The sequence below is a fragment of the Balaenoptera borealis genome, assembly GCF_965194805.1.
Source record: "Balaenoptera borealis genome assembly, chromosome: 13".
NCBI classification, from domain to species: domain Eukaryota; kingdom Metazoa; phylum Chordata; class Mammalia; order Artiodactyla; family Balaenopteridae; genus Balaenoptera; species Balaenoptera borealis.
This window is the reverse complement of record NC_138870.1, coordinates 73,255,928-73,282,469: the sequence shown is the minus strand read 5'-3', so window position 1 is coordinate 73,282,469 and position 26,542 is coordinate 73,255,928. Positions and strand designations below refer to the sequence as shown.

Here is a 26,542-nt window from a genome sequence, read left to right as displayed (position 1 = left end):
GGGAATAAGGCCTTGCCCCAAAATAGGTAACTATAATGATATTTGTGGATGAGAATCCAGGATTCTAAACCCATGTTCTTATCGCTAAAAGGAAGAAAGCTTCCACAAAGAGGCCAGGTAGAAGGATATGTAACTACACTGATTTGAAAAGCTAATCTGCTTGATACTGACGCCAAAGTCCAAATGGAGAATTTTGTTTTCCTTTTAAACATCTGAAGTTTAGAGCTAAAACCTTCTCTTGAATTAAAATGAGACATATGGCTGCTGGTACATAGATCATGCATATTTTCCTATTTTAATGAGTTTTATATCATTCTGCTTTTCTACCACTTTGAAAAAAGAAAACTGATTTCCACTGATTTAAAAAAAAAACAACCTCAAACTTACTTTCCATTTGGTTCTAATTTCTACATTAGGGCTTTTTTCCTATCTTTCTCACATCAGCCACAATTTGTAGACTTTACTCTCCTTGTCTGATGCATTCAGTGTAAATGGAATGGAGAATCGGAAGGTCAATACCTTTCTAATCCAGGAAACACCATCTCATTTTTCCTTTCTCCAATTTCTCCGAAGTCGTAAGTTTTTGTTCATCAGTGATTAAAAATTTGGAACTGTAGTGATTTTAAAAGTATAGACATTTTCCTCTTTAATGTTCTCTAACATCAAAATTTTCTTAGAACATTATGGCAAAAATGGCAGCTCACCCTAATTTGTATATTTGTTTGGTTTTATATTTCATTTTAAAACTTACATTTATTATTCAAACAGAAAATTACAGTAGTGTTATAATTGCAAATAAACCTGTGTAATGAGAAAGATTGGTCTTTAAAATTAATGAAACATTTTATTTCATAATTTACTGTATTAAAATATATTCTAAATAAGTTTTATGCTTGCTAATACATATATTCTGAATACAATATATTTAAATGAGGGAAAATATTTAATTAAATATTGATAAAATCTCTGGTATGATTGCTTCTGCCAACCTATAGTTTCTAACTCTTTTTGTTATAAAGAAAATATATGTACAAAAGGATTACAACAGATTATTCCCTGGCAGAGATTCTAATTTCTTACCAATTGTTATCTCCTTCTTCCTTGTAGTTATATAATTCTCCACTCCAAAGATATAGCAGGTCCTATGGCTAAAGCTAAAAGACTTCCCATACGGTTCGGTACAGCCATGTGATGAAACCCCTGCTATAGAAATGTGAGCACATGTGATGTGTGCAGCTTTCATGTTATGTCCATAAAATGAAACTGCTTGTCATTCATTTTACCCTTAATTCCTTTCCACTGGCTGTGGAGTGAAGACTCCTATAACTGCTAACTTAGACCCAGAGTGGAAAACCACTTTTTGAGGAGAGAAGTTACTGCCAACTTGAATCCCTGAATGAAAACATGAAGTTGAGCTGCTCTTGATGACTTGCCTACCTGGAAAATTGTGTGAAAAAAAGATAAACTTCTATATTACTTAAGCCACATACACTAAAAATTCAGTATTACAAATGAAAATGATCACATTGCAAAAGACAAAGTTAAGCATTATAAATTCTTTTGTCTCTAAAATAATTCTACTGTACACTTTACAAGCAAAATATCAATGAACTTCCAATTTAAAATGTCAGCAGTCAAAAGTAGAAGTCCATATAACCTTTATCTCTCTAGAAAAGAGTTAATTAGTTGTGAGTACTCAAAAATGACATAAACTTAGGTATGATTATCTTTGTTAATGCAGGACTATAATCACGGATATTTTTATTATAAAGTAATAGACACCCATTCAAATGAGTTTAAGTAAGATTACAAATTTATTGTAATATGGAAAATATAAAGGAATTAATTGCAAGAAATACAATGTGGCCACAATATAAGTGTAAGTTTGCAGTCTCTTCATCTCTTTATGGGGCTGCAAGTCTTTTCATCTCATCTCTATATACATTTGTTTGATTTTTCTCTCTGAAGACTGGCTTCTTAGGCAGGATGTTTCATTTTTGTTTTCCAAAATTTTTACTTACCATTCATTGCTTTAGCCATCATCAGTACTGACAGTAGTGTCAATAATATGGACACTCAACACTGATCTTCACATCTAACTACTTCATTCTCTATTAACATTCCAAACTCCAAGAAGAAAAACAAAATGATTTGCCCAGATTGGATCAAGTGTTTGTTCCCAGGCTTCCCAATCCTCTCCCTTGACTAAAGCTATATTGGAGGTTAAGTGTGGGTTTGTATATTCAGGGAGAGAGCAACTGGGATCTCCAGCAAGAAACTTGGAAATAAAAATCATATGGGATCCAGGCAATTATGTTATAGTTAACTTTTAGGTATTCTGAAGCATAAAATGTGTCTATGGGACAAAGGAGTACATATGTTGGTTTAATTATTTCTATCCACGATCATTATTTAAAATAAGAATTTGGTTTGCATTTCTCCTATATTCATTGTCATTGTACTAATTATGATCAACTGAAGTTTGAAAGAAAATGTCTGGAGCAAGAGGTAATGATTACCATAAAGGTGAGCACTAGCAATCATTTGCAAGAAAAGTATTTATTAAGGAGTTACAACTATCTGAAAATGTTTCACTAGTGATCATATGTGTCTTGAAACAATTGGCCTGGCTTGACCTCTCTGATAAACTCCTCTTCACTCACTTTCACTCAGTCACTAAGTCACAGTTTCAAATAGATATTTTTTTAGAGTTTTACTTGATCTACTGTATCTACTTTAAAAAAGTAGTCTTAACATATTTTCTATAATTCATATTATTTTTCTATGAATCTAAATTACTCACCTGTTATAATATGCTGTTCCATAACTAGACATTCATCTACTCATTGATTGCAGTGTTAATCTAAATGAAATCTAGTGATTTTTATTTAACACCCATTTACCATCTAAGAAAAAGTGGGATCATTAAATAAAGTTTCTAGTTTCTGGACTTGAAAGATGTATTTGTGGGACTATTTTTTTTTAACAATGAGTTATGCATCTTGTGGGGAGGGAAATAAATCAAGTAATATCAGGGGTTTTTTTTCATAGTCATTGGATCTACTTGTAAGTAATAAGCCAGCCCATACTTGAGATGAATTTTAAATTGTCAATTAAAAAAATAATATTCCATATTATAATGGAGTTATCTATCATATGGATCTTTGAACTAAACAATTCCATGAAGACATTAATGACTAAACTACTATATATGAAACTTAAATGACTGGATTTTTTTTTTATTCATTTGACTTGCTAAATATGTGGTTACATGTGACATTCAGCTCTTTGTTGATACTGGATCTACCAATGATCTTTTTTTTAGATAAATATATCTACAGTTATATGGATTCTGGCCTCAATTACCCTAACATTCCATTTGGTTAATATACCATGAAGAAGAATCTTGTGCTTCTCCAATAGATCATTGTAATACAGATAGGTTGGAACTTTTTTCTTAGGCAGATGGCACACAAAATATATTACCTCTTAACACATCTTAATATTACATATAATTAGAATGTTAAATGCCACCAACTACACTTTATAAATTACAGTTAATGTAGCTCTCACCAAAGAGTTGCTCACCTGCAGAGAAACTGTCATATGTAAAGCCCATTTCCAAGTCTTCTTATGCCCTCAAGGATAAGACAGGCTAAAGTAATGATACTATTGGAACTGGACATAATCAGCTCCTATAAAAAACATGTAGTCCTGATTCCAGTTATGTTAATTCATCGCAGCAGGACTGTACATTTCAATCACCAAAAGGCTCAGTGCCTTTCGGAAGCCCCTTGGCAGCACACAGGTGGTCCCCATGAAAGTATTTAGCAAATCCTTTTGTGAAACATGAGGGATTTAAAGCAGTAATAAACCAATCCCTTTACATTGATAAATTCCTCTTAAGTCAATGAGGGCTTTGCTGGGACTGAAGACTGAGGATTCTTCTTCTCCGGTTCAGTCTTTGGAAGAGTCTTGGATAATGTGTAATAGTACAGACATCCACTTTCAAGGTCTGGAGCCACTAGAGGGCAAGAGGATCATAATTCACAGTGAAGCAACAGTTTAAATCAGAGCCATCCAATTTTAGTCCCTTAGAAATGCTAGTGGTACTTTTTCTGCAGCATTTTGTATTTAAATGTGTCACTTCTGCATTTCTGCACACCTAATAGACCATTCAAGGCACATTTGTTATGGTATTATGGAAAGGGGTACATTGAAATATTTTTGCTTTATAAATGAAGCTCCTTTTGTAATAAAGAGGTTGATTTTCAAGTCCGTAGTAGAGTCTGTAGCATAGAATTCTACTGAAGCAGAAGTACAATTACATTTGAACACCCAGAAAAAATAAACTTTTTAGAACTGTAAGCTTATTATGAGTATTAATCTGCTTTCTGACGTAATTCTTTGTTGCAGAGTAAGTGGAGAATTTACTTCGAACTTTTTTTCTTTTTCTAAACATGAAGCCATTTATTAGTGACTAACATACCCAATGTTTTCAGAGAAATATATGCTGAGGGGAGCAGCTATTGTAAAATATAGAATGCCAGGAAAAAGTATATTAAAGTTTATACCTCCAAAAGCATGACTTAATTAAGAATTGTAGTCTACAGCAGTTATTTAGCAAACCTTGACTTTTTTCAATTTTCCAGACTGATGGTGCATTGCAGGAGGGAAAGTCTGGCAAGGGTTGTCCTACTGACTTTGAAATTCTTGTAGCATTATTAATATTTGAAAATATTTTAAATATTCTAATTTTCAAAAATAGTATAGTGCTTTAAAATACATGATCCAAAATATACTAGGCAGAAGTTTTGATGTATGTAAACTATCAATACCCTACAGATGTATTATGAATATTTTGCTATATTACAGGACCTTTTGTTCAATGTCTTAAAAGAATCTGTAAAGTAATGGCCCTTAGGTTTAAATGAAATCAGGTTTTCAGTTTAATATTACTGTTTCCTTCAGTCTTGTTCTTGGTCAAGATTAAAGATATCCAATTTAATTTCATGTACAAAGTACATGTTGTTAGTTGAGCTCACGGTAACATCTACATGCTTTGCTCTCTTCTTAAGAAAAAGTGATATATTGCATATGTATACATATGTTGTATATCTGTATCTATGCACCCACACATATTCTCTTGAGATTTTAAATTATGTCCTATATTATGTAAATCAGAAATCATTTTCTAATATCTAAACTGATTGATTTCAAAATATGTCTTATAGACACTCATTACACAAAAGATTTTCTGTTAATAACTAGAAATGAAATGCTCAATGGTATTTTGCCCCTCCCATCAAGGAGCTTAGAGTTTACTGAGTAAACAGAATCTGTAAGTTGATCATTTCAATAGAATATAAAACTATTATAATAAAGGTAATCCCTGAGGGTTTAGAAGGACACTCAAAGCAGTCTGAAGTTCAGAGGTTTTCTGAAGGAAATAACACTCTTGTTGCCTCTCAAATGATGCTTAAATGTAAATATTAGGTATGCTATAAGCAAGCAGTTATTTAGAAAAGGCCACCTAATAGATATTGTTTTTGTTATTATACAACTGAAAATTGAAAAAAAAATTGCACATGTTATTTTTCTGTATAAATATAGCAGGACTTACCATAGAAAGGACCTCAATAAAATTTATTGGAATGGATTTTAAAAAAAGCATGCAGTGAAATCAAGAACTACGCATTTCTGAGTATACATAGGAAAAAAAAAACTATAGAGGAGAGCCATTTTAAAACAAAGAAATTGGTAGTGTTTACAATTATGTTAAAAATTTAAGGAGTGATATTAATCACAAGTAAAACTAATTTAAAAGATTACATAAATTATTTACCTTGGGCCCACAATATGACTCATGAATGAGTTAAAATGCCAAAGACCTCAAGTATATGTGTTTTTGGTTCAATATCCCCAGTTCACACAAAAGTGCCCAGCAGTGAGTTCTCAATATATCTCCAGTGAATAGTATCTTTCACACAGCAGTGCTCTCACAGGTCCTGGTGATGTTGCCACACAATCGCCTCTCCTTGCTACCCATACAGTCTTCTCTTATTGAAAAATATATATTCTTCTCTTTCTTTTGGAGTAAAAGACTAATTTGGACAAAATAGATTTTAGAAAAAAAAATCAGATAGATATATAAGTAGATAATAGATAAATAGATAGATAAACATTTTGTCTGAAAGATTTAGAAATTATAAACTGTAATTCACAGATAACATTATTTTAAAGAAGTAAAAAGTGATGGAAAAAAAGGAGAAATTGACAAATCTACCATCCTGGTAAAAAAAAATTAAACAAATTTATCCTGATAATAAGGAGCTAAAGCAGTAAAAATGTTAATAACGATATAGAATATTCACACAGCACAACTAAATAATAACATATACAAATATTATAGAAAACAATTGGAGAGTATACTACACGACATTCTCAAGAGCCCATTCATTCCCATTAAATAACTGTAATAATATCAGACAAAATAGATTTTGCTGATAAAGGTTCATTAGAGAGTCAGCTAATTTTTCATTTAGTGACTATCTGGTGTTCTTACAACCTAGAATTTATTTGCCTTTTATTCGGTAAAATAGCTTTTATCATTCTGGGTAACCATATGTACTAGGTGCGGACAGTAACTCAGCTCTAGATTATAATACGTGACCTAGACTGAAGATAATCAGTGCATCTTATAGTCAGTTAAACTCCAGTAAAATATTATGGGAATCCTAGAAAATACAATCTCTTAAAGGTAGGCACAGACTTAATTTAAAATTGAATATATATGACAGGGTGCAAAACTGAAACCCATGGATGGGTATAATTTGAACCTTGATTAATTTACATAAAAACCTATTTGTCCCTGAATTTATGAATTTTGTGAAGCAAAATATATCCTGGTTCCTTGAGAGAGTATGGTTTAGGTTTGACTTGGTTTTAATTTTTAAAAATCCTCATTGATGATACATGCAATAAGCAAAGTAGTTGTATCAGTTAGGTTTTGCTTCATAAAACCCACCTAAAAAATTAGTGATTTAAAATGAGAACAACTTGCTGTTCTTCATGATTCTTTGGGTGGCTGGAAAGTTCATCTCTGTTCTCACCTGGGCTTATTCATGGACTACGGTCAGCTGGTGGGTCACCCGGGGACTGGTCTCAGTTGGAATAGTTGGGATGCTTGGGTCCGGGGGGCATGTTTTTCCACGGGTCTCTCATCTTTCATGAAGCTAGTTCATGCTTAATCACACCCTTGTCCTAGGTTTGTCAAGAGCAAGAGGGCAAGCCTCAATGAGCAAGTGTTTCGAAAGGCTTTGCTAGTGTCACCTTGGCTAGATTCCCACTGGTCAAACAAATTCACATGGTTAAGTCCAAATTTGAGGGGTAAAGATATACCCTTTACCTCTTAACTGTAGGAGTTGGAAAGTCATATTGTAAAGAGTCTATATACAGGGATGGAAGAAAAGTGTAACCATTTTTGCAATCCAGCCCAGTGAGTTTAAGGCTAAATAACAGAAGCGAAAATATTTGCAGAAAATAAAATAAAGTAGAATATAAAATGTCCAGGGCCGCATGAATGTGTCATTAGCTAAACTCACAAGATTAAATGGAAATGAAATGCCTTTATTGGCATCTTAGATTTCCTTTTTTCAGGAGTATTTGTGGTCTATTTATACTACCTTGAGTGACTGACCAGGTCTCAGATTGAATTATAATAGTTATTTCTGGAACTTTGAGATCTCATAGAAAGTATGTTTCACAGTCATATTTTCATATTTCTAAGTAGATGTCCAACATTACCCACCTTCTTCCCATAAATCTTTATTATATATCTAGACTATAGTACATGACAATGAACATTTATTGAATAAATTAGGTGATTTATTTTATGCCAGGCAATGTGTAAGAACACCAAAATAGTAATTTACTCAGATGAAAACCCACTTACTCTGATTTCTAACCATAACCATTTACCACATTTCTTGCCAGTGCTGCTTGGCAAATAGATTTTGGTCGAATATTGCCCACTCTCACTTTTTTCTTAATTAAAAGTAATCTTAATGGCCTTGATGGAATTTCTCCTATTATCTCAATTATTTTGCAGGGAAACCCTAGAAATAATGCTGGCCTCAGTCAAAAGAAATACTATTTTTCATCTTCAATCTTGCTTTTAAACTAACCTCATGAGACTCCAAAGATTATCGTTATCCATGTAGTAGTTTTAAGTAAAACTGATTGGGACATGACCAAATATATAGATAGAAAAACAGGAATACTTTTCTTTGGGAAATTCTGATAATTGCAGAATAGTGCCAGGGACCATGTTAGGCATAGGCATTCCCTATTTTGAGTAGAAAAAAATAACTAGAATCCCACTGAACAATATTGTTCTGAACATTCTGATGTGGTTAGACTTCACTTTTGAAAATAAGTGTAAAAGGCCACTGCTGTCAAGAAGAATGAAATGTAGAAAAGTATCTGCCATATAGGTTTGGTGTAGGATCATAAAATATTGACTTGTAAAATTTAAAAATGTATTTATGAGAGAAAGTCTTCCATGTAATTGCACAGCCCTGAATACCTTAAAAACTTGCTGAGATTTTACAGTTTGCAGATTTAAGGAGGTACAGAGGGTAGGAATAGAAATTATTACCAACCACATAGCACAGGGAGATCAGCTCGGTGCTTTGTGACCACCTAGAGGGGTGGGATAGGGAGGGTGGGAGGGAGGGAGATGCAAGAGGGAAGAGATATGGGAACATATGTATATGTATAACTGATTCACTTTGTTATAAAGCAGAAACTAACACACCATTGTAAAGCAATTATACTCCAAAAAAAAAAAAAAAAGAAAGAAATTATTACCAAGATTTCACTTTATTGCTTGCTGAATGTTATTCATTGTCTGAAAATGCCTTGACACAGGTGACTGATTTTTACTACAGAGCATTTCCTCAATAATGGCCCCAGGTTACATTGAGATGATTTAAACTTTATAATTCTAAAAACATTAATGAGAAAAAATGTATTTAATGTTGCCTATAATTTTGCATTGAAACATTTTATAAGTAACACATGAGTGAACTCAGTAAAATAAAAATGTAATGTTTCAGGAGTAATCTGTAAATCTCTGTTTGTATCCCCCATCTCAGGCCAATACACAGAGTCAAGCACTGCTAAAGACTGTGTTTGATCCAATTAGACTTTTTCTTTGTATTTTAAATAATAAGTATCTATATTTGCTATATCATATATATGTGATACATTCATAAGTTATGAATACATAATATATTAATAGCATGTATTATATAAATAATTTATGAATATGTTTTTGGTAATTATTCACATATATAGGGTCACATGTTTATATTATTTGGTGACTTGCATTTTAAAAATATTTATATTGAGGTACAAGACACAGAGAATGCAGAAATCATAACTGGTTAGCTCATTGATTGTGTAAGCACCACCCAACTCAAGATATAGTACACAATTAGCATGTGAGAATTTCCTATCCGTGCTCCCTTCTTTGTAAACTTAATTACAGATCAGGACTTCTAATACCATAGGTTAGATTTGCATGTATTTTTAATTAAACTGAAAAATTTGTGTCTACTTACTTACATTCCTAGATATTGCATAAGTGAGATTAAATCTCACTTTTGTATATCATTCATTCATTTTCATTGATAATAAATATGTTACATAATCCATTCATTCTACAGTTGATAAACTTTGGGTTGCAAGAACAATGCTATTAACATTCTTGTGTATATTTTTTTAGTACACACAGGCTTACATTTCAATGGTTGATACTTAGAAGTAGAATTGCTGGGTCATATGGTAATGTTACATGAACTTTTTGAAGACTACCAAAGCAATTTTCAAAGCTCCTGCACCGTTTTACATTCCTAGCAGCAATGCATGAAGGTTCCAGTTTTTCCACATCCTCATCAACGTGTTATGTTCTGTATTTTTGATTATAGCCATTCTAGTGGGTGTGTGGTATCTCACAGATATAGACACAGATATAGAGATATAGATATACATATACTACACATACATTTAAAAACATTAAAAAATGTGTAGTGTTACCAAACCAACAATGATGTGATGAGCAATGTCATCTAAGGTGAAAAGGGAGAGAAATTAAAAAAAAGACAAAAAAACAAAAAAAAAACATGAGGCTGAATGTGAAAAGTTTGAATAATGTCCCTAATGTCAAATTTGCAGTAACTGGCATAACCAGGTCTCCTGACACCTTTATATTGATAGGTGTCCTACGGCAACACTATTAATTTCAACTTAATTTGTAACATCCTCTCTTTTTTTGGGAAGGGGAGCAAATACCTGAGGTTGCAACACTCAGAATATTATTTTATCATGTTATATTCTAAGCACAACCATTTCACTATTATTGAATTAGCTATCCTCCTAACTTGTTCATAGCTCTCTAACTCTCTACCTTTAGAGTGTCTTTCTATGAAGTTTTGTCAATGAGCAAGGCTGATGAGGCAAAGTATATTGATGTTCATTTGGTCATGAGCATACCAGCAAGAGAAATGGCATAAGAAGCTAACACCCAAGATATTCCTTAACTTACAGACTGAGCAAATCTCTTCTCATCCATATCTCAAATTCTTGTCTATATAATCTCACATCACATTTTTTCACAACACGTATTTCTCATCTACATATCAATTATCCCTCTTTTTTGAGTCACAATAATGATGGAACTATATACTTTTTTTTGTCATTCCCATTTTATTCTTGTATTCTTAAGTAGCTTGTAAAACAAGATATGTTCTTCCTGATCGATCCAAACAAGTTCTTGTTGACAGAATCTTTTATTGACTGAATACATATTATTTTATCAAAGTTGTCTTTAATTTAAAATATGCAAAATATTCCAAAAACCATATGGAGGACCACTGGCAATTTTCCTTATTTATATATTATTGAAACTAATAATTTCTCTTTATTTAAATATTAACTTCCCTCGCCAATCAAGGATATCTTTGAGTTACAATTATTCTCCTTTTTCGTGAGGGTAATGTGTTTCCTTTTGCTTTCCCCAGACATTTTCTTCTGATTTGCTGATTACCTGCCTGTCTTTCTGACTTTATCATAGCAATCCTATACCCAGCTAAGCATGGTTGCGTATATAGTTTTGTAATACTTCTCTGTTCTGTTTCTTCAGTCAGCCAGAGGAAAGGAATCAAAATCAGTTCTGCCATTTTCTCTCTTCATACGTTTCTAGCAGAGATCAGTGTTTCACCTTAGATTTCTTGAAACTTAGTGTTACAGGCAGTTAGAGATAACTCTCCATTTATTTTAGGACTTCTTATAAGTTTGGCATGTTTCTATATAAGCTTTATTCAATCAAAATTACTCCAGTGTTTATTTCTATAGTTAGTTATACTGTTAGTGGGTTTAACTTGAGAATAAATGGTGAGTAGTGGTTATTCAAACAAGTCCTAGTGGAATATAAAATACTTTCATATGAAGTGAGTAAAACTATCTTTTTGAATAATCAAAATGAGACAAAATGGATCAGGGCTAAACAAAAATGGGTTAACCATAAATGACATGTATTTGAAAAAATAATTATAACCATAATATATATAACTATAAAAATATAATATGTTGAATGTATATAATATATAGTATATATATATAAAACTATATAACTACAATATATTGAATAGAATGTCAGAATATATAATATATCTGTCAGGGTCTATCACTAGTTGATCTACTTGTCAGCACAGGAAGCCAGTTAGAGGAGAAAAGTGATCAAATAATTTTTATAGTCTTGATGTTGCTAAATTTTCTATTTTAGTGTTGGAAATTTTTGACCTATTGATTCCAGTCAAAACTAAAATTAAACAATTAGAAAAATTAATAGCTATTGGATTCCTGTTATGCAATCTTATTTAGTTGATTTTCCCCAGATGTGTTGAGAACTTTTAAATGAGCAAATAATGTACAGACATATATTATGAGCACCTTTATGCCAAATGATAATAAAATCATTCTGTGTATCTTAGTTTAATCTGCTATAACAAAAAAACCACCCACTGTGGACCGTGTCGCTTACACAACAAACATTTATTTCTCACAGTTCTGAAGACTGGGAAGTTCAAGATCAAGGTGCTGGCAGATCTAGTGTCTGTTGAGATACTGCTTCCTGGTTTGCATGTGCCCCTCTTGTTTTTTTGTCATTTGTTTTGTTTTTTAACATCATTATTGGAGTATACTTGCTTTACAATGTTGTGTTAGTTTCTGCTGTATAACAAACTGAATCAGTTATATGTATATATATATCCCCATATCCCCTCCCTCTTGCATCTCCCTCCAACCCTCCCTACCCCACCCCCTAAGTGGTCACAAAGCACGTAGCTGATCTCCCTGTGCTATGCGGCTGCTTCCCACTAGCTATCTATTTTACATTTGGTAGTGTATATATGTCAATGCCACTCTCTCACTTCGTCCCAGCTTACACTTCCCCCTCCCTGTGTCCTCCAGTCCATTCTCTATGTCTTTATTCCTGTCCTGCGGCCCTCTTGTTTTATCTTCACAAGGTAGGGGAAAAGCAAAAGAGATCTGTGGAGTCTCTTTTATAAGGGCACTAATCTCATTCATGAGGTCCCCACCTTCATGACTGAATTACCTTCCAAAGGTCCTACCTCCTAATACTATCACATTGGGAGTTAGGATTTCAACATATGAATTTGGGGGGAACACAGATATTCAGTCCATTGCACTAAGTGATCTAGGAATAGGTACGTTTTGATGTTCAAAAACTGAAATCCTTTTTAAATCTTATATTTCATCAAATCAAATAAATATATTATTGAAATGATTCTGGCTTCATCCATTTGTATTTTCCTGAATTCTTGATAGGTTGACTTTTTTATTTCCTCTCTTTTTGTTTCACCCAAATTGTCTTCATAATCCCCACAAAAGATTTGCCCTCTGTCCATCAATAATGGCCCCAAAACAGTAGTATAAAATGCTACTACAAACTGCTCTTATTGACAGCTATTTTCAAATTTACCTGCTTTAGATGATCCTTTGAGGCTTGTGATGAAATAGAATTAGTATTAAACTGAGGAATGTATTGCTTGATATAAAATGTAAATTGATACATAGAAACAATGTCTACTTTAATTGTTTTGACATTTCTCTTTCATTATCAGATGAATTTTTATAAGAAACCAAAATATCATTGTATACTGAGTAAAGCAAAATAATTTTGGTGGATGGATGACACTGAGCAGTAGAAAGCAGAGTAGATCAAAAGGTGAAGAGATTGGAACTCCATCTAGACAAACAGGGCCAAAGTGATTCTTGAGATATTCAAATTGTTTTTTCTTTATAATATTTTTATCTGCAAAATACTCTTTTCCATAGTCTTATGTCATCTTGCACTGTGTTAGGGAGAATTTTAGGGCTCTCAAAGAGTTTACCATGAAGATCTGGAAAAAGAAAATCAATAATCAAATCTCACATAATGAATGTTATAATAGTGGTATGGCTATAGCACAGAAATAAAGTAGAATATGGCTTTAGGCCTTAGAGAAAAACACATTTTCATAATACGCAATGTGCTCAAGGAGAAAGTACATTAATATGGTCTTAGTAGTTATTCATTATAAAACATTGTTCATGTTTATGTGTAGTTTCTGTAGTCAGATTGCTTAGGTATTAATCATGCTTCCTTCACTTGTTACTTGATGCAGTAAATGTAAACTCTTCATCAATTTCCCAATTTGTGAAATAGGGACAAAATTTTTACCTAACTCATAGAATTGTGTGACAATTGACTTTACTGACATATGAAAAGCATTTAGAATAGTCTGATACCTAGCAAACACTTGGTAAAGGTTGCTTATCTGTCTTACTTAGCATGTATCCTAAAACAGTGCTTTGCAGAAAGTAGATGCTCCATTAATATCTGTTGACAGAATAAATACAATGAATGAATGGCCAAAAATAAAATCTTAAAATAGAGGAAGTTTAATATCTACTTGCCTCTAATTAAACCAAATCGACCCTTTCAGTATCATTTTTAAAATTCTGGCACTTCTCAGCCATTTGCCATATCTACTGAGAGACTCCTATAAACACCAAAATCAAACACTTCATCTATGTGCTATATGCATCCTAACTGGCTCTAATACAATAATCTACCAAAATTGACAAGTAAAATACCTATAAAATTTGACCTTCATAGGATTTTTCAATTTAAAAAAAGTTATGTAACTTTTTTCACCCCTAAAGTAAAGACAGGTAACATAGAAAAAAGTTGAAATAGTTGGATATGTCAGTCAAAAGTATCTTACACACACACACACACACACACAAACACACAAAAGTATCTTACACAATGGTTAAACCCTTGAAGAATCAACGGTGAGGAGAGCAATGAGGTACTGTAATTGATGACCACCTACTAGATTTATGACTGTAGTAGGTGGACATATTGTTTTCTAAAAGCAAGGGAGTAAAAGTAATCTTATTAGAAGTTTGGGAGAAAAAAATGGCTTCTGGCAAACAAGATAAAAAATGTATGTCTACTAACTGTAATTCAATTATAAACAGCATGAAGTTTCAATAGTTTCCTTCAAGATTTCATTTGTGTGTTTGTAGACATTGCCCTGAACAATTAACATTCTAAGACTTGACCAGCAAATATAAGTAAAAGTTGGGCAAAGGCACAAAGGAGATGAAAACACAGAAACAGACTTTTCTTTTTTAATTGTTCAAACCCCATTTTGCCTTTACATGGTTAGGTATGCAATAATTTTTCCTGATGTTGCTTCAAGGCTACCTACTGTAATGAACTGGTGCCAGATGGCTTAGATTCAATGACTGTATCATGAAAGGTACTCAACTACATTGACAATATAAGAATTCTTAAATTCCTGAAAAAATAGTTTTAAAACTGATGGAAGCTCAAAAGACTGAGTAGAATTGGCTTATAATTGTATAAAGATTCAACTGCTTAAATAATAAAAGGGAAAAAAGATTATTTAGGTTGGAGTTGCCAGAAACATCTAGTAATTTATTCATTTTTAAAAATTTGTTTTTAGTTATTTTTATTATATTTTTTCCAGTTTTATTGAGGTATAATTGGCTCTAGTAATTTATTTTTGCTTTTTGGACTACTTCAATGCTTACTGGGTCTATTTGGATTTTGGAAAATCCCAAAGTATATTTTTGAACTATTTTGGGAAACTCTGTTAGTCATTTCAGGTTGCAGTAACAAAAATGCCATAGGCATGATAGCTTACGCGATAGAAAGTTATTTCTTACAGTTCTGGAGGTTGGGAAGTCTAAGATCAAGATTCTGGTCAATCTGGTTCCGGTTGAGTGTTCTCTTCATGGCTTGCAGGTGGCTTCCTTCTCTGTGTGTTCTCACATGGCCTTTCCTCACTGCAAAAGAAAACGAGCAAGCTATCTGGTTCTCTTCTTTTAAGGACACTAATACCATCATAAGGACCCCACCTTCATGACCTCATCTAACCCTACTTACCTCCTAAAGGCCCCCTCTCTAAATGCCGTCACACTGGGGGTTAGTGCTTTAACATATGAATTTTTAAGTAAAACAACATTCAGTTCATAACAGGGACTATGCGTGTGCTAACATCACTTGAGGAATATCAGCAAATGTCTTGGGTGACATCAGAAGGCTTTCTCATAAGGAAATTGCTGATCAACAAAGCTCTCTAATTAAATTGAATTGGCATTTTCAGGAAGATACTGAAGCCATGAACCAAGAAGCCACTACATGCCTTAAGGGCCCATTTTCGTTTCCTCCTGATATTTAATTCCTACCATAGTAAACACAGTCATTCCCTGCATTTGATTCCTTGTCAGATTCAAAGCAAAATGTAAGGGGTTTATACCTAGAAGCAATAAGATAATTCATGAAAAACAGGACAGAAAAACGAGCAAACAAACAGTGATGAACAACACAATAAATGAAACTAAAAATTCTCTAGAAGGGATCAGTAGCAGAATAACTAAGGCAGAAAAACGGATAAGTGACCTTGAAGATAAAATAGTGAAAATAACTACTGCAGAGCAGAATAAAGAAAAAAGAATGAAAAGAATTGAGGACAGTCTCAGAGACCTCTGGGGCAACATTAAATGCACCAACATTCGAATTATAGGGGTCCCAGAAGAAGAGAAAAAGAAAGGGACTGAGAAAATATTTGAAGAGATTATAGTTGAAAACTTCCCTAATATGGGAAAGGAAATAGTTAATCAAGTCCAGGAAGCACAGAGAGTCCCATACAGGATAAATCCAAAGAGAAACACGCCAAGACACATATTAATCAATCAAAAATTAAATAGAAAAAACAAATATTAAAAGCAGCAAAGGAAACACAACAAACAAAACATAAGGGAATCCCCATAAGGTTAACAGCTGACCTTTCAGCAGAAACTCTGCAAGCCAGAAGGGAGGCGCAGGACATATTTAAAGTGATGAAGGACAAAAAACTACAACCAAGATCACTCTACCTGGCAAGGATCGCATTCAGATTCCATGGAGAAATCAAAACCTTTACAGACAAGCAAAAGCTAAGAGAATCCAGCACCACCAAACCAACTTTACAACAAATGCTGAAGGAACTTCTCTAGGCAAGAAACACAAGGGTAGGAAAAGACCTACAATAATAAACCCAAAACAATTAAGAAAATAGTAATAGGAATATACATATCAATAATTACCTTAAATGTAAATGGATTAAATGCTCCAACCAAAAGACATAGATTGGCTGAATGGATACAAAAACAAGACCCATATATATGCTGTCTACAAGAGACCCACTTCAGACCTAGGGACACATACAGACTGAAAGTGAGGGGATGGAAAAAGATATTCCATGCAAATGGAAATCAAAAGAAAGCTGGAGTAGCAATTCTCATATCAGACAAAATAGACTTTAAAACAAAGACTATTACAAGAGACAAAGAAGGACACTACATAATGATCAAAGGATCAATCCAAGAAGAAGATATAACAATTGTAAATATTTATGCACCGAACATAGGAGCACCTCAATACATAAGGCAAATACTAACAGCCATAAAAGGGGAAATCGACAGTAACACAATCATAGTAGGGGACTTTAACACCCCACTTTCACCAATGGACAGATCATCCAAAATGAAAATAAATAAGGAAACACAAGCTTTAAATGATACATTAAACAGGATGGACTTAATTGATATTTCTAGGACATTCCATCCAAAAACAACAGAATACACATTCTTCTCAAGTACTCATGGAACATTCTCCAGGATAGATCATATCTTGGGTCACAAATCCAGCCTTGGTAAATTTAAGAAAATTGAAATCATATCAAGTATCTTTTCTGACCACAACGCTATGTGACTAGATATCAATTACAGGAAAAAATCTGTAAAAAATACAAATACATGGAGGCTAAATACACGACTTAATAACCAAGAGATCACTGAAGAAATCAAAGAGGAAATCAAAAGAAACCTAGAAACAAACGACAATGAAAACAAAATGAACCAAAACCTATGGGATGCAGCAAAAGCAGTTCTAAGAGGGAAGTTTATAGCAATACAATCCTACCTTAAGAAACAAGAAACATCTCAAATAAACAACCTAACCTTACACCTAAAGCAATTAGAGAAAAAAGAACAAAAAAACCCCAAAGTTAGCAGAAGGAAAGAAATCATAAAGATCAGATCAGAAATAAATGAAAAAGAAATGAAGGTAACAACAGCAAAGATCAATAAAACTAAAAGGTGGTTCTTTGAGAAGATAAACAAAACTGATAAACCATTAGCCAGACTTATCAAGGAAAAAAGGGAGAAGACTCAAATCAGTAGAATTAGAAATGAAGAAGGAGAAGTAATAACTGACACTGCCGAAATACAAAGGATCATGAGAGATTACTACACGCAAATCTATGCCAATAAAATGGACAACCTGGAAGAAATGGACAAATTCTTAGACGTGCACAACCTTCCTAGACTGAACCAGGAAGAAATAGAAAATATGAACAGACCAATCACAAGCACTGAAATTGAAACTGTGATGAAAAATCTTCCAACAAACAAAAGCCCAGGACCAGATGGCTTCACAGGAGAATTCTATCAAACATTTAGAGAAGAGCTAATACCTATCCTTCTCAAACTCTTCCAAAATAAAGCAGAGGGAGGAACCCTCCCAAACTCATTCTATGAGGCCACCATCACTCTGATAACAAAACCAGACAAAGATGTCACAAAAAAAGAAAACTACAGGCCAATATCACTGATGAACATAGATGCAGAAATCCTCAACAAAATATTAGCAAACAGAATCCAACAGCACATTAAAAGGATCGGATCATACACTATGATCAAGTAGGGTTTATCCCAGGAATGCAAGGATTCTTTAATATACGCAAGTCAATCAACGTGATACACCATATTAATAAATTGAAGGAGAAAAACCATATGATCATCTCAACAGATGCAGAGAAAGCTTTCAACAAAATTCAACACCCATGTATGATAAAAACCCTCCAGAAAGTAGACATAGAGGGACCTTTCCTCAACATAATAAAGGCCATATATGACAAACCCACAGCCAACATCGTCCTCAATGGTGAAAAACTGAAACCATTTCCACTAAGATCAGGAACAAGACAAGGTTGCCCACTCTCACCACTATTATTCAACATAGTTTTGCAAGTTTTAGCCACAGCAATCAGAGAAGAAAAAGAAATAAAAGTAATCCAAATTGGAAAAGAAGAAGTAAAGCTGTCACTGTTTGCAGATGACATGATACTATACATAGAGAATCCTAAAGATGCTACCAGAAAACTATGAGAGCTAATCAATGAATTTGGTAAAGCAGCAGAATACAAAATTAATGCACAGAAATCTCTTGCATTCCTATACACTAATGATGAAAAATCTGAAAGTGAAATTAAGAAAACACTCCCATTTACCATTGCAACAAAAAGAATAAAATATCTAGGAATAAACCTACCTAAGGAGACAAAAGACCTGTATGCAGAATATTATAAGACACTGATGAAAGAAATTAAAGATGATATAAATAGATGGAGAGATATACCATGTTCTTGGATTGGAAGAATCAACATTGTGAAAATGACTCTACTACCCAAAGCAATCTACAGATTCAGTGCAATGCCTATCAAACTACCACTGGCATTTTTCACAGAACTAGAACAAAAAATTTCACAATTTGTATGGAAACACAAAAGACCCTGAATAGCCAAAGCAATCTTGAGAAAGAAAAACGGAGCTGGAGAAATCAGGCTCCCTGACTTCAGACTATACTACAAAGCTACAGTAATCAAGACAGTATGGTACTGGTACAGAAACAGAAATATAGATCAATGAAACAGGATAGAAAGCCCAGAGATAAACCCACAGACATATGATTACCTTATCTTTGATAAAGGAGGCAAGAATATACAGTGGAGAAAATACAGCCTCTTCAATAAGTGGTGCTGGGAAAACTGGACAGCTACATGTAAAAGAATGAAGTTAGAACACTCCCTAACACCATACACAAAAATAAACTCAAAATGGATTAAACACCTAAATGTAAGGCCAGACACCATCACCCTCTTAGAGGAAAACATAGGCAGAACACTCTCTGATGTAAATCACAGCAAGATCCTTTTTGACCCACCTCCTAGAGAAATGGAAATAAAAACAAAAATAAACAAATGGGACCTAATGAAACTTAAAAGCTTTTGCACAGCAAAGGAAACCATAAACAAGATGAAAAGACACCCCTCAGAATGGGAGAAAATATTTGCAAATGAAGCAACTGACAAAGGATTAATCTCCAAGATTTACAAGCAGCTCATGCAGCTCAATATTGAAAAAACAAACAACCCAATACAAAAATGGGCAGAAGACCTAAATAGACTTTTCTCCAAAGAAGATATAAAGATTGCCAACAAACACATGAAAGAATGCTCAACATCATTAATCATTAGAGAAATGCAAATCAAAACTACATGAGGTATCATCTCACACTGGTCAGAATGGCCATCATCAAAAACTCTACAAACAATAAATGCTGGAGAGGGTGTGGAGAAAAGGGAACCCTCTTGCACTTTTGGTGGGAATGTCAATTGATACAGCCACTATGGGGAACAGTATGGAGGTTCCTTAAAAAACTAAAAATAGAACTACCATATGACCCAGCAATCCCACTACTGGACATATATCCTGAGAAAACTATAATTCAAAAAGAATCATGTACCATAATGTTCATTGCAGCTCTATTTACAATAGCCAGGACATGGAAGCAACCTAAGTTTCCCTCAACAGATGAATGGATAAAGAAGATGTGGAACATATATACAATGGAATATTACTCAGACATAAAAAGGAAAGAAACTGAGTTATTTGTAGTGAGGTGGATGGACCTAGAGACTGTCATTCAGAGGGAAGTAAGTCAGAAAGAGAAAAACAAATACTGTATGCTAACACATATATATGGAATCTAAAAAAAAAAATGGTCATGAAGAACCTAGGGGCAAGACGGGAATAAAGCTGCAGATCTACTAGAGAATGGACTTGAGGATATGGGGAGGGGGAGGGGTAAGCTGGGACAAAGTGAGAGAGTGGCATGGACATATATACACTACCAAACATAAAATAGCTAGTGGGAAGCCGCCGCATAGCACAGGGAGATCAGCTCGGTGCTTTGTGACCACGTAGAGGGGTGGGAGGGAGGGAGATGCAAGAAGGAAGAGATATGGGGACATATGTATATGTATAACTGATTCACTTTGTTATAAAGCAGAAACTAACACACCATTGTAAAGCAATTATACTCCAATAAAGTGTTAAAAAAAGAAAAAAAAAGGACAGAAAGAAAGTTGAGCAAAGAGAAAGTAAGTCTGCTTAAAAGGTCAAACTAGATGCTGTCTGTTTGGCTATGTTTGTGTGTTCACTGAAATTAATCATCTTCAAATGGTATAACTTCTTAGTCACTTGGTCAGAAAAAAAACTGAACACAGAAAGAAGGGATTATCCAAAGTCCTATGACATAGAGACAGGAATTGTGAAAGTTTTTGTAGTCCTATCGGACCAAGGTTTACATAGACAATGTGGATGAGATCTGTCTACTCCTGTGGGAAGAAGTGCTAGTGATTGAAATAGTTTTGGTAGGTTCTGAGTTAATATGATTTATGGGAAAAACACTTATTAAGATTTAAAAATCATTGATCAGGTGATCATAGGAAATAAAATCTGGGTGTCATTTTAACTGGCCTGGGTAATCTCAACAAGTTATATATAATATATCTGAAAATAAAGTAGTGGGTAGGAGAAAAATGTTATAAGGCAAAGAGAGGCTTGAGAAGATTTTCTATTCAGAAATCGAGTTCCGTGATGAGGAGAGGGAGGTTTATAAATCTAGTCTAATTATAACCTCAAATTTTGGTGCTACTTGGCTAGAACTCAAACATGAAAATAATCATGGTTGGGGACTTCCCTGGCGGTCCAGTGGTTAAGACTCCACGCTCCCAATGCAGGGGGCCCAGGTTTGATCCCTGGTTGGGGAACTAAGATCCCACATGCTGCACAGCAGGGCCTTAAAAACAAAATCGTGGTTATTCACTCAGGGAAGGATTTTCATTATGTTAACAGAAATGGAATCAGAATTGTGTACTATGAAATCCAAGAATACCAAGCTAAAAGAAAAAATTATGAAAAAGGTATGGAGTTCAGCCTACTTGAAAATATAAAAAGAAAGTGTAGCTTACTGTACAGCTTCCTTGCAGTTTCAATAGCCTGAATAAATATTTATGTTCAATATTCAATTAGTAGGAATAATACAGATTGTAGAAGATCAGAGGCTAATGCCTGTGGGCAATCAGTGATCTGTAATTAATGAATGCTACTTTGCAACTAATTTCTTTACAGAAATCAGTCAGTGGTTATGACCCCAGAAAGGTTTTTGGAATATAATCACTGAAACTTGGTCCCTTGTGCATAATCCTCTTTCTACCTGGTACAGGGGTCAAAAAAGAGGATATTTCTGGAAAGGAAATATCTTTGATAATGACCAACTCTTGGTGTGAACAAATTACTTATATGTTGAATTATACTGATAGAGTTATAATTATGGGTGTATTATAGGACACGAGTACATGTGAAATAACTATTTTGATAATATTGACTGTGTAACTGGTTTACATCAATAACTTGAAATGATAAACCCTAGCTTTCCAAAATGTAGAAAACAACTGTCCAAGTTACACATGATTGAAGATAGTCACCAATCAGCAAATCAATCTACTTGCTAAAAGCAATACATGTTCTTACAAAAAGGTGAAGAACAAATTATTCAGTTTATTAAACAATTTGAAACTCTCTCTCAAAGAGAATAGAAAACTACAGTTTATTTACCTAGTACTGTTTCTTCCAAACTAATTACCCCATTGGATATTTCATGTAGGTATTGACATAGTAAAAAAAAGTGTTTGGGATGTTATCAGGGATAATGTCATTATTGTAGAAGGCTTATAAAGAAAAAAGCTGATGAATTAATATGGTGACTATGGGAAATTGCAAGCCAAGAGATGTATTTGAGTGTTGGATTTCAGGGGAACATGAGACTTAATCCTAATTATGAAGGAACCTCAGGGAAAACCACTGGGCCAGTCACCTACAATCCAATATAACCTAAAATACTTGCTTAGAATAGTACCAGTACTTGCACAGACAAGTAACCGCACTGATAAGGGTGATGGATATAAATATTCCTAGAGAAAGATATATTGACATTGAATTATTATAATTGATGTATGACTGAGCAGGCAGACATTGGCTGGAATTGCTCTATGCCCTTACTCATCTGGGAGTGGCCACAGAGGTTTTACCCTCTCTTTTCACTCCACCAGTCAAAGGACCTGACTAGGTGTTCACTTTTATGAACCTGTAAAATTGACATTTTACTTCTGGGGGGATGCATGACATCATGAGAGAATGACATCATAAGCTGGGAGTGGGCTGTTATGTTCACTGTGCTGTACAGTCTCCCTGTTCATAAGATAAATTATTGTACATTTTATTCCTATTAAAGTCACTTGTTTAATTTATCTCTCAGTTGGTGTCTCTTCATCAGTCATCATCACTTTGTGATAACAGTTTAGATGCATAAAGAAAGAGCCAGTGACCACTGGCCCAGAAAATGAGAAACTCTTAGAGAGAAGACCATAAGGAAACTTTTAAGGCAGCCTAACAGTTGAAGCAACTGAATTCATAAAGCGATCAGAGGCATATTACAGAGAGTAGAAAATTTTACTAGTTAACAACAGCAGTAGTAGCTAAGAGCTAGAATTATTGAGCGCGTGCTTTTGCCAAACAGGATTATAAGCTTTTACCTGTATTAGTTCAATTAATCCACATATGTTAGACACACTGTAGGGTGATCCCTCAGTGAGTCAATGTTTATATAGTCTCCTTCCCTTTATGATGGGCAGATCCTGTGATTTACAACTAGCCAATAGAATATGGCAAAAGTGATGGAATAGTACTCCTGTGACTATTTTAACTTGGATAAGTTTCCATCTTAGCAGACAGGAATAAAAGATTCTCCAGCTAGCCTTGAAGAAGTAAGTTATCATATTATCAGAGGGCCTGTGAGAGAGCTTCCAATAACTGAGAACAGTTCTAAGATGACAGTCAGCAAGAAAACAAGGACTTCAGTCTCACAAACATAAGGCAGTGAATTCAACTAACCATCACATGAGCTTTGAAGAGGGCATCAAACTCCAGAAATGAATGCAGCCAGGCCAAAATCTTGACTGTAGCCTATGTGATCCTAAACATAAGATCTATGTCCAGACTCCTGACTTACAGAAACTACCAGATAATAAATATATGTTGTTTTAATCTGCTAAATTTATAGTAATTTATTAAAAAACAATAATTAATACATTTTAAATGAATCCCATGAACTCAGTATTATTATTTCTTATTATTCCAGGTATCACTAAAGTATAGCTTAAATAACTTCATCAAGCTTACATAGTAAGTGGTGGAACTAGGATCTGAGCCCAGGTAACATCTAGTACAAAGAAAAGATGAGAATGGATGTCTAGAATCTTGACATAACATATAGAAAACTATAAAATTCACCATTAAATAACCAGAACTGCTGTTAGGCTACAAATCTACTATGTCCTCTGAATGACTGTGAATTATTTCCTAATTCTCAATAAGACTATTGAGAATATTTCCTTATTTTTTTTATATCTCCATATATACTTACAGTAAGCTCCTTTTAATCAGGTTAACCAGAAAGTGTTTGTTTGTTTGTTTGTTTGTTTTTCCCTTGTTCTTTTTTTCACCTCAGTGAGTTAGGAACATCTGTGGGAAGGTACATTTATATGTTGCCTATTGCTCATTACAACAGTAAGAAACACCTTGGATAAAGTGAAGGAATTCACACATTATATATGGAATTACAGGGCATCTTAATGATGTAGGAATTTCATTTCATCCCTAAGCTTCTAAGGTACACTCCTAGTATTATGGCTAAATAACACAATATGATTTAATTTTAAGGCCTAGTTTACCCATTGGGTTTTAGGTGAACCTAACATTTTAAGATAAGCACAATAAGAGTAAAACCAAATTACTTCAGATTTAAATATCCACCTAACACTTTTCAAATGCAACTAAACTGACACAATATTCTATAGTCACAAAGCTAAAATCTTGACAGGAACTTTGCATTAATTCACTATATCTAATTATAATTGAGATCACTGGCAGTTTTATTGCATCCTAAAGGGGAAAATTCAGAATAAATTGTATTATTTTCTTAATAATGAGTATTTGAGAGGATTGTTGTCATAGTATCTTGCTATTCATTTCAAAATGTGCCACCAACTTTGAGATTTAGAAGATGCTGAGAGGATAATATTTAAGTATTCCTACAAGTCTAAAAAGGACAGGCAGTTCCTATGGTTAATTTTTAAATAATCTATGGTTCTTTAAATGACTGGAAACAAAGAGATAGCACATACAGCCTAATTATATGTTTTAGAATTAGCTAATTTAGAATTTTTTATGGTCATAGAATTAAAAATATTTAAAATAATAATATAGGTGATAAGAGAAATAATCATATGGTTCATTGTCAATATTGCATTATGCCTTCAGCCCTCTTAGCTAAAAACCTGCAATAATAGATTTTTAAAAAGATATTTATTACCTTCTGTTATAATCATGTATGACAGAATACAAAATAATTCACTTCATAAAATGTGATGTTTATTGAACTATCCATTTAAAGCTTATTAATAAATGCTTGATATTTATGTATAAAAGAGGAAAATACGTTTACAGTATGCAATACAGTAATAAAGCTCTTTTTGTGTGCAGGTATTTTACCTTAGACATTAAATCCCAATTTTCCAATGCTTTATGATATAATACTAGTTACTATTCATTTATTCTAACCATTTCCCAAATGTTTTGCTAATTATTTAGTATCTATAATCCTAACTATAATACTAGGAAATATCAGAAGAGTTTAGTAATTTGCCTAAACAAGTACATTGTATAGCCGGAATTAAAACTCTGGCCTGGATTACTTCAGATCCAGGCCTTTGCTCTGAATGCATACTGCCTTATAATTTTCTCTTCACTAGAGTGAAAACAACCACAATCACAACAACACAAGTTGTGTTATAAAATTTGAACATATTGGACTTCCCTGGTGGCCCAGTGGTTAAGAATCCACCTGCTAATGCAAGGGACACAGGTTTGAGCCCTGGTCGGGGAAGATAACACATGTCGTGGAGCAGCTAAGCCCATGCACCACAACCAGTGAGCCGGAGCTCTAGAGCCCGTGAGCCACAACTACTGAGCCTGCGTGCCACAAGTACTGAAGCCCGCACACCTAGAGCCTGTGCTCCGCAACAAGAGAAGCCTCCGCAGTGAGAAGCCCGCTCACCGCAGCGAAGAGTAGCCCCCGTTCACCGCAACTAGAGAAAGCTCGTGTGCAGCAATGCAGACCCAACGCAGCCAAAAATAAATAAATAAATAAATTAGAACATATTAAGGCTGTCTGCTTTGGAGAGAGTGAGAAGTAATTTACTCAAGTTCATTTCGTCTATTGGGGCATAATTCTTTTCAAGAAAGTACTCTAAGATTTCGCTGTTTATTTTAAATATAAGAAATACTTCAGGAAAAGAATTAGGTTACTTTTCATGTACACACTGAATATGATTTTATTTTCTATTTATGACTCTTTTATATGTATTTGATTCTTATAGCCCTGGGTAAAAGAAAGCCTCCTTTAAAACAAGAATTTTGTTGTGTAACAATTTTAATTCATTACTTTATCTGCTGTAATGTCTGGCTTGCTTTAATATAGCCATTCCTGCTTTCTTTTAATTCATTTTTGCATTTTTTCCATCCTTTTGCTTTTAACTATCTGTATCTTTGTATTTAAAATAGATTTCTTGAAGAAAGCATATAGTTAGGTCTT

The 26,542-nt window shown here is 33.8% G+C and overlaps 1 protein-coding gene across 4 annotated transcripts in view; it reads left to right on the top strand.

Moving 5' to 3' along the window:
• Nucleotides 1-26,542, top strand: part of MGAT4C (MGAT4 family member C) — a 605,093-nt gene that overhangs the window by 61,065 nt on the left and 517,486 nt on the right. The gene's annotated exons all lie outside the window — the stretch shown is intronic.